At 41.2% G+C, this 11,981-nt stretch overlaps 1 protein-coding gene across 2 annotated transcripts in view; it reads left to right on the forward strand.

Annotated features, from left to right (window-relative positions):
- LOC141003712 (regulating synaptic membrane exocytosis protein 1-like) overlaps positions 1 to 11,981 on the forward strand; it is a 92,123-nt gene that overhangs the window by 25,000 nt on the left and 55,142 nt on the right. The gene's annotated exons all lie outside the window — the stretch shown is intronic.

Raw genomic sequence — 11,981 nt, forward strand, 5'->3', positions numbered from 1 at the left:
TCTTAAAAGTAAAAAAAATCTTCTCAAAAAACTTTTGCAGCATCATCCACTTCTTTGCTGCCTATGGCGATGCTCAGTTTGAAACACATACAAGCCCATTTTGCTCAAAAAAAGCTCAACACAGCTTCTGTTTGTTGCTAAGATTATCTGTTTAACTTTGTTGCAAGTAACTATGGCCAGCATACTTACATAAGATGCAACTGGCAAGTGTAAACATCTTACGTCACTACTGACACAGAGTTAAGTGTTCTTAGACATATTTTTTTTATTAAAACAACACTTTTAGAACATAGGCCTACTTAGGATATGAAGAGACAGTGGAGATACCGTTTAAGCCTACAAGCAGTGAGTATTTGACAGGTTTTGAGTGGTATTCAACATTTATTTTGTACTGTTGATTAATCCACATAGTACAGAGTGGCAGTTAAAATGGGACAGTTGTGATATTATATGTAAACATGAGTCTACAGCCATGCTAGCTGTGCCGTAGGGCTATGGCTTGAGCTAATGCTAATGTAAGCAATTTAACATGCTCACAATGCAAACATGCGAACATGCTGATGATTAGTAGTTAATGTTCAAAGCATTAAAAATCATAATTCAGCATCTGAGCATGCTAACATTTGCTAAATTAGCACTAAACTCCAAGTAAAGTTGAAGCTGATAGGAACGTTGTTGCTTTTGCAGGTATATGTATTAGTGTTTTGCAGGTCCAAAGTACTGGACCTGATATGGAGAAAAATTCAAGAAATCACCCAAGTTATTTGAGATCATTGCCCAGTTCATCCCTCTTATTGATATTGAGATATTTTCCTGGATAAATCAAATTTTTCAACTGCTGGTGATGCAAGGTGAAAAGTCAGAGGCTTCCTTTTCTGAGGAACAAAGCATGGCTAAAGGGAAAAACAAACAGACTAATAAAAAAACAAAACATCTCCATCAGTGTATTGAAATAATGAGCAGTGATACCGCTAAGCTACACGCTGTAGAGGCCACACTGATACAAAAGCAGAACCCCACAGAATATCACCAAATTACAACCATTCATTTGATCCGTGTTGGATCAGTTTGCCATGCATCCATAAACCAAACATGTTTGCACTATTTTAAGACCCAGCCATCTTCAATTCAAGCATTCTCTGGGCTCCCCTCCAACCCTTGAGAGAGGACCTCCTCCTGGGTATCATCCCTGACTATGGGCCCTCCACCCTTGGCCTGCTGGTCCCCAATCTGTTCAGGATCCGCACAGCCCAGCTGGGCCTAAGCTCACACTGGCATCACACGTATGCAGAACTCGAAAGCCAGTGAGAACAGGGGATAAAGATAGTGTCCCCTTAATAGATAGTAGCCATTAATATTACTTTCACAGCAGGCAACAGGCTTTAACGTGGAAACAAAGAGATGAGACTAGCATGATATTAATGCAATTTATAAAAGAGTAAACAAATAAAGCAAATGTATAAATTGTGCTCAAAATAACATCGATCAACAGTAAATTTACCCTCTCATTGGATTTCTTGTGTGTCTGTATTAATGTGAGAGTGTGTTGTGTATCTGCACAAGAGGCACTTTGACATAATGAATCATTGAATCAATGAGTATGTACAAATACAAAAATGTTCAGTACCTGCTTCCTTTACATTACCCTGTTACATTATTATCCACCTTCTGCATGGGAAAGTAATTGAATACTAAAAAATGATGTCTCACTTTAAATTACATTATAAAATCATTTTAAACATATAGTATGTTTACTTTTGGCCCTTCACAAGGATTCCTGCTAATGCAACAGCTTCATTTGTCAAAGTTCCATTTAGGATCTGTTGCATCACTCGACCAAAAGAGATCTGAATTTCAGATCTCTCACTTAGCAGTTTCATTCATAATTCCTTACAAAGGAAAAAGGGACCACGACACGTAAATTATCTGGTATTTCTTTTCGGTGTGTATACATCTGCAAAACGCTGTGTGAGTGTGTGCGTGCGTGGGTATAACGTGTGGGAGGAATGTGTCATAAGTGAGCTCCTTTGGTCTCGGCGTTGCTTGCCTCTGTCCTGGGTCGTCCAGCTGGCCAAGCAGAATAACAGGGTTAGGGAAGTGTGAGCTTTGTTTTATTACATAAAAAACTTCTCCTGCCTACAGTGTGCTTATTTAACCCACATCAGCAGTTTCCAGTTAGGAGTTTGGTTTTAAAAAATGCATTTACACGGTATTAAAATACTGTGTGCTGTTGTTCAGCTAAATGGAGTATACACCACCTGGCTTCATCAGATAAACCACATATACAGCTAGTAAAGAGGAAAAACAGAAATATAAAGGCTTTTAAACTTTTGAACATGAGCATAACTTGTACTTTTTCTTTAACGGGTTGAGTTCATCTAAATTACATTGAAGACTATAAAACTGAAAAAAACACCAAAATGTCTTTTACTTCCACAGTACCACAGAAAGTAGCAAATGCTATTTTAAAGGTACAGTGTGGAAGATATGATATATTTTGGTGGAAACATTCATAAAATAAAGAAACATTATGAACAGAATGTGAAGAAACAACAGTGTTGACTTATGTCAAAGACGTTTAGGTACTGTGTTGCAGAGATGTCTACTGAAGTTAGCACATCCTGTCCCGTAATGCCATTTTGCAGCCTCCCTGTAGTTTCAGCTGGGAGATGTTTTTGCGTGGCGAGTTCTCTACTGTATGTTTCACAAGCTTTCACAGTTTTTAGTCTAATAACTAAACAAAATAAATAATATTCCTATATATTTTCTTACCGAAAACAAGAGATTACCAAGCACATTCTGAATTAATGTCTATTTTACTGCACTACGACAAGCTTAACTGCCTTGTCAACTCACCATAAAACACACTTCATTCAAACTCGACATAAACAAAGGAAAACAGCCTCATTTGTCTGAAAACAATCACCTCTGGTTTGGTGGTCCAAATAAATCCTCATTTCACAGAGTAAGATGTGAAATTATTCCAGCTCTACACATTGTTTTTGCCAGCTGCTGATTCCTGACTCTCTGCTGCCTCACCTCTTTCCTGTCCCCACCTGCCATGTCCTCCCATCCCCAGAGTCATAGTCCTGGTCAGAGCAGGTCTATCTTCAAACTGACCTCTGTTGGTCTCTGAAGCCGTGTTCAGTCCCAGTCTGGTGTCCAGCAGTGTTCACCGGGAGACTGCTGAGCCTGGTTGAGCTGAGCCCCGTTGCCTGCAGTCAGCTAATAGGGCCACTAGCTGCATGACTAACTTAGCTAACTAGTTTACGGTAGCAGCAGTTGGTGGTTACTCTGGTGATATGCTGCCCCCTATTTGTTTGGAGTGACCTTCCACAGGTGGGCATACACCTTGCACCTTTAAAACAATGCCATAGTACCAGAACAGGTACCAAGGGTCAATAAGATTTTGAGCTTGTTCCAAAATAATAGGATAAGTTAATAGATATCACAAGAAGTGAATGTGTATAAGTTCAGAAAGATCAAAAAGCAGTTCTTTTTTCAATGTGTAACTTCACAGTTCATATTAAAGCAACAATATGTTGAAATTGGCATTTTGTGTGATTTGGTGCCCCCCACAACACCAGTCACCCTATTACAAGACACTGTAACATCAAAATGATTTTGAAGCTGTTATTTTAAGTTTAAAAAAAGTTACATAATGTTGCTTTAATTTGTGAATAATAACCACAACTTCACATCTTTTCTACACATTACAAAACATGTGGTTTTCATTGAGGGTTTAAAAGGCAAGTTTACAAAGTGCAAACCTGTGATGTAAATGCAACCACAGGCTTTATTATTATTATTATTATTAAAGAGGGATTAGCAATAATAGATATATAAATTCCTGGGGCGGCTGTGGATCAGTGGAGCAGGTGACCAGCGACCAGAAAGTCGCTGGTTCGAACCCCGGCTCCCCTGGGCGGAACTGAGCCACATGCCGAAGTATCCTTGAGCAAGATACTGAACCCCGAAATTGCTCCTGACGCGCAGTTGGCACCCTGTGTGGCAGCCTCTGCCGTCAGAGGGCCCTGCGATGAGCTGGCGACTCATCCAGGGATATATCCTGGCCTCTGCCCATATGAACACTGGATTTGGCCCCAGTAAGCCCCGCAACCCCCCGAAAGGGGGGATAAAGTGGCAACATTCCCGCAACCCTCACGGATAAAGCGGTCAAGAAAATGAACTGAACTGATATATAAATTCCTCAGTGGTTTTACATCAATTCACCACATTCATTAAGCATTATAAATTAAATAAAAACAGCAACCTCTTTGAAGATATAAGCTTGTGTCCTGAGGTCAAAACAAAGATCATCAAATACTAGAGCTTAATAATATTTAGAAAAAAAACAAACTTTTATTTTGCCTATTCACTGACATCTGAAGGGCTCTCATCACAGCATAAGCCACAGATAAAGTGTCTCTAACAGGTGAAGATTTGAAAATGAAAACACCTGAACAGATTTTAATGGGAGTGGATAGACTGATGGTTAGTTGAGAAGGCTTGTAGAAGAATGTGTTTCATGTTGCTTTTGTTCCTCCCTGTGCTGAGGAGCTGTGACACATCCTCATGTTGTCACAGGTCATGAGTCACACCAAAGTCATGCCAAGCTGGACCATGCATGTCTCCGCAGCCTAACATGTCAGTGTTCACATACATTCACATACCGTTGTCCCCTCCGCCTCGCACTCTGTCATTGAATATGAAGTATGTGTATCGATTCTGCAGAATGTAATTAACAAATGTTTGCATCACATCCTCTTTCCCCCTCTTCTCCTTTGTTTTTTCTTCTCTTTTCCTACAATCTGTCCAATATCCCATTTCACAACTTCACCCTCTCTGCGTTTCTATTTCTTCTATCTTTTGTGTTCTTCCATTTAATTTCTCTCCTTTTCTCGTTTGCTCCACTTCCACCCTCACTTTTCTCAATTCTCACTGCTACCTGGACTGCATGCCACAAAGGAGGACAAAGTGGTTAGCATCTTTTTTGTGTTCTTTCTGTGTTGTGAACGTGATGTTTGTGCCACCTAAACGTAAAAAAACGCTGGCTGTGTTCAAATCTGAAGATGAGAGTTCTCTTGTCTGTTGAATTCTACCCTGGAGACGTGGTGTAAAATATTTCTAAGTTTAGCTTCTTCCATTTTGGCCAGACGTACAATTTCCTAGCTGAAAGAAGAACCAACAACTGCAGATGCAAGAGAGTAAGCTATGGGATTGGAACGGAGCCAGTGTGTGTACAAATCCACTTATGGATTACTGACTTAACTGAACAGAGGGAGTCATAGTTTTTGTAAACTTCTATTTCTCCAAGCGTTTACTGTACAGTGTGAGGTGGAGCCGTCTGGAACTGTTGTGTCCTCAGAAGATTTTCTCCCCAGTGTAAACCCTGACTAACTCTGTGTCCATTGTCTGTCTCCTCCCCTTGCAAAGTGTCTCATAGTGAAGGACAGGGTAAGGCTTGCTGGGTGATGGATTTTGATGCATGGGTCACCACTATTGTCTCCCCTTCACACTTGGGTCTGTGCTCATTCACAGCATCAGAACAGGAATTCAGACCCACTATCAGTCTCACAGATGATTGTGCTCAAGGGGTCCCAGGGCAGCTGGCTGATGATCCTGCATCAGTACTCTAATTCTGAGAATGAATGCAGACCCTGGCGGGCAGAGCGAGCATGAGCCATAATATAGGCTGTCTGCAGGGGTGTCTGACCCTTGTGACCCATCCTGACCCCTCTTCCTATGGCTGTAGGCATGGCTGTGCTGAAAGAGGGATACTAGAATAAATCCTTGACTAAAATGGGGATGGGAGATTGGCATTTCAGCTGGCATGCATACTTTATTAGAAAGCACTCTACCCTACAGACCATTTATCTGAATGCACAATGAATGCACACTCATGCCTGTGCATGCTTTCCCTGCCTGTGTGTTTGAGACCAGACCAGCCTTGCCATGGGGAGACGGGAGGGGCCCAGGTATATGTTCCACTTTGTTTACTTACGACTTCCTGTTAATGCGTGGTCAAAATGTTGCCAACGTGTTGTTACTGCTGAGCCCTGTCAAAGTCACAAATGGTTGAGAGAATTTTAGTTTGGGATGTCGTTGAGCCTCGAATAGTCAGGAAGAGGATTCATTGTTTGGCCGTGCCTATGCTTCCAGGTAAGGCAGCAATTGAAAAGGGGAAAGTTGACTCTTGTTCTTCATACAGGCTTTTGATATGCTGCTATAGGCTGACACCTGTCAGTGTATCCTAGTCACAGCTCACTACTCTCATTTAGCACATGTCGTGGAATCTCAATGCTTTTGCACTCATTTTAGGAGCACGACCTCCGAAGAGGAAAATTGAAATCAAATCACTGATTTCTTAAGTTATCAGTCAAATATCCAAAGCATGACTTCTCGAATCCAATGACTTAAAGACACTACAGACTTCTGCTGACCAAGCCAGCTAACTTCTGGTTTAGCACCTGGCTGACTAGAATGGAGATAAAATAATTTAATCGTGCGTCTCTACTAGACTTTCAAAATTGTATTGGACTGAATGGCGGAGTTTAAGGGAAAAAGTCTTTTGGGCCCCAGTGCATCACGTGAGGATGTAATTACACTGTTTGGCCACTTCAAAAACTGTCTTCAAGGCCTGGCGCTCTTTGTGGGGGCTTGATCTCGATGATGAGGCCAGCCGTCTTCTTTGCAGAGGAAGTTCCAGTCAGGCCAACCGTGTTAAATAGTCCTCCTCCTCTTTGTTCTTGGATTTACTGGCAGACTAAAAACAACACGGCCATCCACTGTATCAGAGTATGCTATTCACTAACGTATGCGCTGTCTTGAGTGAGTGAGAACGGTATGCGCAGCTCCAAAAATAGAAAATCAATATGTGGGCGGCCAATGTTGACAATATGGCAGACCGCCACAAATAAATTATGCATGCTGCGTGATGCACGCATGTGTGATGAGGTGGGTGGGGCTGGAGTGCGGATGGTCTGTGTGCGCTGTAAAATTACATCGTTGATTGGAAAAAAAGTGGAACTTGGATTTTTTCTTCCTGGGCGGGCCGCCCAAGTAGAGCCTATGTATGGGAAACACTGGTAAATAATTCCTAACTCTACTGCTATATAAATGGAACATTTACAACATTTCCTTCACTAATTGTAATAAGATATGTCCTTCTTACTTTTCCAACAAAATAAGCATGTCTACACAGGTTTTTTAAACGTGGGTCAACCTGCTAAAAATCTCCTATTGACCCCATTCCCACTTCCCGCAGGCAAGGCAGCCCGTCTGTGATTTTTATCGGAACCGTTACGTTGTACGTCACTGACATCACGTTTCACGTCACGAATGCGCCGGAAACAGGGAACAACACCAGTTAAAGTAAACACAAGCAAGCAGTAGGCAGCATGGAACCAGTGACAATGTTACATTGATCACCAGTTTGTACATTTTACAACAGTATCCTTATTTACGCGCCACCACCAGATGTTGATAACGTGTCATGATTTTTCGCACGGTTGGGAAATATGTCAGAATGTAGCGCGTTCACCCGGGTCTTACGTTCAGATCAAAGCCGAGCCGAGCCGAGCCGAGCCGAGGTGATAAAAACCTGGTCTACTGCGGAGTCGGAGTCAGTCCCGAAAAGCTCGATCTTAGTGGGTTTAAGTGGGATTTTTGACCAGTGGAAAAGGGGTATTAGTCTGGATACGTATTAATATAGAAACAGTTAACCATGAATGATCAGTAGATGGCTAGATGGATAGATTGGATGTGTTGGAAAAATGGACATTTTCATTACCTTAAACAAGAATTTTGACTGAATGTGAGGAACATAATGGCAAATGAATAAAACAGTTACTTTATAATGATTTTAAAGTGTGCTGCAAAGTTAGAAGTTTTTAATGTTCAGTCAACTTGGTATGCAGATTTAGGATTCCTTCTTCACACTGTAGTGTTACTTACCGTTTGATGTTGATGTCCACAGCCATTAAAGCAAACAGTCAATACCAATGACACATGAGGTCTGATTATACCCAAACTGTAGAACAGACACCATCTTTGTACTGTGTCATTAGTCTTTTTGGCCCTGATATTCTCACCAGGCCTCTATTGTAAATCAGTGTGAGGTGTCATTAAAAGCTAGTCCCTTTTAGGGAGTTGGCAACCTCTCCAGTCTGGATAGCATTTCTATGATATTTTTGTGGCTGTTAAGTGGGGAGGAATCAGTTTGTTGAAAACAGAGTGAGTGTACCTAAAATGACCTTGTTGTGGGATGTAACAGGGCTGCTGGCTTTCTTGGCAGAGTAGCAAAGATAAAGCCATATGTGAGACTGGCTGATTAAAGGAAAAAAAAATAAGATGGGCAAAAAAACACTGGTCAATTTCCAGAGACTCAAAAAAAAGTGTTGTCAACAGATGAATTGAAGTTTGAGGTGTTTGGATCAAATAGAAGAACGCCATCTGTCAAGCATGATGGAGGAAGTGTGATGGTCGGGGGTGTTCTGGTGCTGGTAAAGTAGAAACTGTGCAGGATTAAGGGGATCTTGAATAAGGGAGGCTACGGCTGTGGATGGCACTTGATTGGAGTTTCATCTTACAACAACATAATGACCCAAAGCACCGCTCCAAACTGCGCAAGAACTATTGATATAGTTATATATATGTGTATATTATTCAATTATACTAATACAGTAGAATTTAATACCCTTGATAAGCACACATACCGTACCTTAAGAATAGTATACTACTGCAGTCCTAGTATGCTGAATATAGGACCAGACTATTTATGATGTCACAAATAATGCTTGTAGGCCTGCCTCTCAAAACCAGATTATTAATGAGCACAGAGAAAACTTAAACTTTTCACAACAAATGTGAAAACAGCCTTGTAGTGTAAAACTCTGCAAATACATCATTCTACACAGTGAGGCTCAAACATTCAACTGTAGAAACAAGAGGAAAAACACATTATTGACTGGGGGAGACTTTAAGCATGGCCACAAACTTTAATCAGGTTGTTTTTATTATAACCATGATGACAAAGATCCACAAATCTTAATAAATTAGTACTGTTAACCCAAACTAAGTGGTTTTCATGCCTAAACCTATAATACCTTTACCATAGCGTTGTCACATCATAAAGCAGAGTTACATTTCAACAGTGATTTGTAACAGTTTTAGAAGGCTCAGATCACATCACATGATGACCTGCTCAGATCAGGAAAAACATCATATGTGTCATTTTGGAAGAATGTTTACAGCATTTTGTTGGTGAATTTGGAGGTAATGTAGAGCACTGGGTCTTCTCTGTGATCCCGAGATCAGAAATGCAAAACCTGTGTGGATTTACAGCCACAACAGCTCTGCTTTGCTTCCTCACCACTGAATGCATTTGGCCTGCTTGCAGACTTGATCTACTACCTTATTCGAGGAAATGGAGCATTATGTCTTTTGCGGCCGTCTTTCTTCCCACCATTCAGGATTTACCATTCCCTGAACGATGGCAGTTTACACCCAGCGCTGCCTCATCTCTCATTCTGTCGAGGTGTGTGTGTGTGTGTGTGTGTGTGTGTGTGTCTCTGTGTGTTTGCTGAGGGCAGGGTCACTGCACACGCTCACTGAAAGCCAACCACACCCTCCCCATTGCCCGCCACCCCTGAAGCTCCAATCTATTCTGCCCATTTGAGGAAAAGCTGATGTTCACACAATTTGGGCCTAAATGAATGCTGCTCTCGCCGTGTGCTGCTGTTGAATGCTGCTGCTGCTGACAGAGCTGCACATCTTCACCATTTTGTCAGCAGATGAATGGAGCAGTGCTGGGGGCAGGCGATGAAGGCAAGAGGGTGTGGGATAGAGAAGTATGAGTGACAGGTGTTCGGTATCTTCATTTGTCAAGTCAGCCAGGTGTTTCAGTTGAGCTGGAGGGTGAGGAGGGATGAAAGGAAATGAGAAAGGAAAAGAGGAGATTGAAGGAAATGTAAAGGAAAGAATGGAGGACAAGGAAAGCAAAAAAAAGGGAAAGAGAAGAAAATAACTATCGGAAAGGAAAAAGACAGAAAAAAGGGGAATAGAGGAAAGCAGGAAGAAACAGACAATTAAATAAAGAGAAAGAAAAGGAAACAAGAGGAGGGGGGAAAACAGCAAGGAGTGGGAGGGAACAGGAAATTGAAGAATAGAAAGAAGAAAAAGAAGATCAGAAGAGGAACAGAAATGAGAGCAGAGTAAAGAAAGGAGATGAACGGTAAGGAAAAGCAAAGAAATAAATGGCAAGGAAGGTAAAGGAAGGGAGATAAAATGAAATAAAGGGAGAGGAGATGAGAGCAAATCCATGTTGAGGTTCATGTCAGATAAAGAATGCAATGGTGACTCAAGGCCGTCTACGTGGCATTTGTGCGTTTTTTTTTTTTTTTTGTTAAAGTTTTCTGTTGTCATTGTCCTTCAGTACTGACACACTCTGTTTCTGTCTTTCTCAGTTTTACAGCCACACACACACACACACACACACACACACACACACACACACACACACACACACACTGCTTTGTCCCCCTTTGTCTCACTGGCTCTTCTATGTGATTTGGTTACCATGGAGAAGCACATTTTTTAGGCAGAAGGAGGTTGACATTATTACATGAGAGAGATGGCACTGCTTATTCTCTACACACACATCTCGCCCACAGGCTGACGCCCACGCCACGCTCTTCTAGGCAAGAAGGTTTGAGAAATGTCCTACATATACATACTGTACACTTGTCTGCACACACACACACATTCTCACAGCACACTGCGCTCAACAACATGCAATGAGGCAGCGAGGTGAACTCGAATTGACACTATGGTGGGCTGCCACTGGACGGAGCTAGATGATTAGTGTGCTCTGCTGAGGCTCTGACATGCTCCGGCTGGTCTAGCATCAAGCACTACTGCACATACATGTGTCACACACACACACACACACACACACACACACACAGGCACATGCGCGCGCGCACACACACACACACACACACACACACACACACACACTCACTCAGTTTACACACAATTAATTCCCCTTACAATATCTTTCTGACTATCCAGGAATACAGCGCACAATCACTCCAGTGAAGGATTATATGTATTATATTCTTTGTGTGTGTGCGCGCATGCACCCATGTGTTCTATAACTTCTTTATTGTTTACTACCGTCCCCCCATCTGTGGCATATAGGCTTTAAAGCACATAACAAACACAGGGAGCCATGCCTTTAGGAAATGAGATCGGTTTTTAATGTTTGAGAACACACTGGGCTGTGAACAGTCGTCCCATGATGTTTCTTCTATATGATGCTCTCATTCAAGGATTAAGCCCTTGGATTATGAGTATTTACTCCCCGTCATTGGCAGGGACTTGCAAAGCAACCTATAGATACTCACATGCTGATTGACCCTCAATTCTAGGGCTGAACATTTTTTATTCCTGTGCCAGTATGGTGCTTCACACTTGATACCAACACCAATACCATGTATATATATATATATATATATATATATATATATATATATATATATATATATATATATATATATATATATATAGATAGATATATCTATAGATATATATATATACTTTGAGAAGTAAAAACCTCTTTTATTTTATAACAGAATTAAGTTCCAGTTAAAAGTGCTGTATGGTAATTTAGCCCTTTGTAAAAACTAAGAATAATTATAAAAATCCCTAAATCTACAATCCCTGTGATATGTCATGCTGTAGTTTCTGGCTCTTTTGTGTGACAGTGAAATGGTTAGACCTGATTTGGAACCAGCATGTTTATTGACTGTATGTCAATGAATCTTAAATAGGTTCTGATATAAATGATCCAATCATATCCCAGCTGAGATCTTGTGAGACAGCTGTTCACACACCTTTGTGACTGTATTTTGCATTTTTCGTTTGGCATGGTTTGACCGTCAGAGTGTTTCATAGTTGGGTGGGTTTATAGGTTAGAA

This window comes from Pagrus major, chromosome 1, assembly GCF_040436345.1.
Source record: "Pagrus major chromosome 1, Pma_NU_1.0".
In the NCBI taxonomy this organism is placed as follows: domain Eukaryota; kingdom Metazoa; phylum Chordata; class Actinopteri; order Spariformes; family Sparidae; genus Pagrus; species Pagrus major.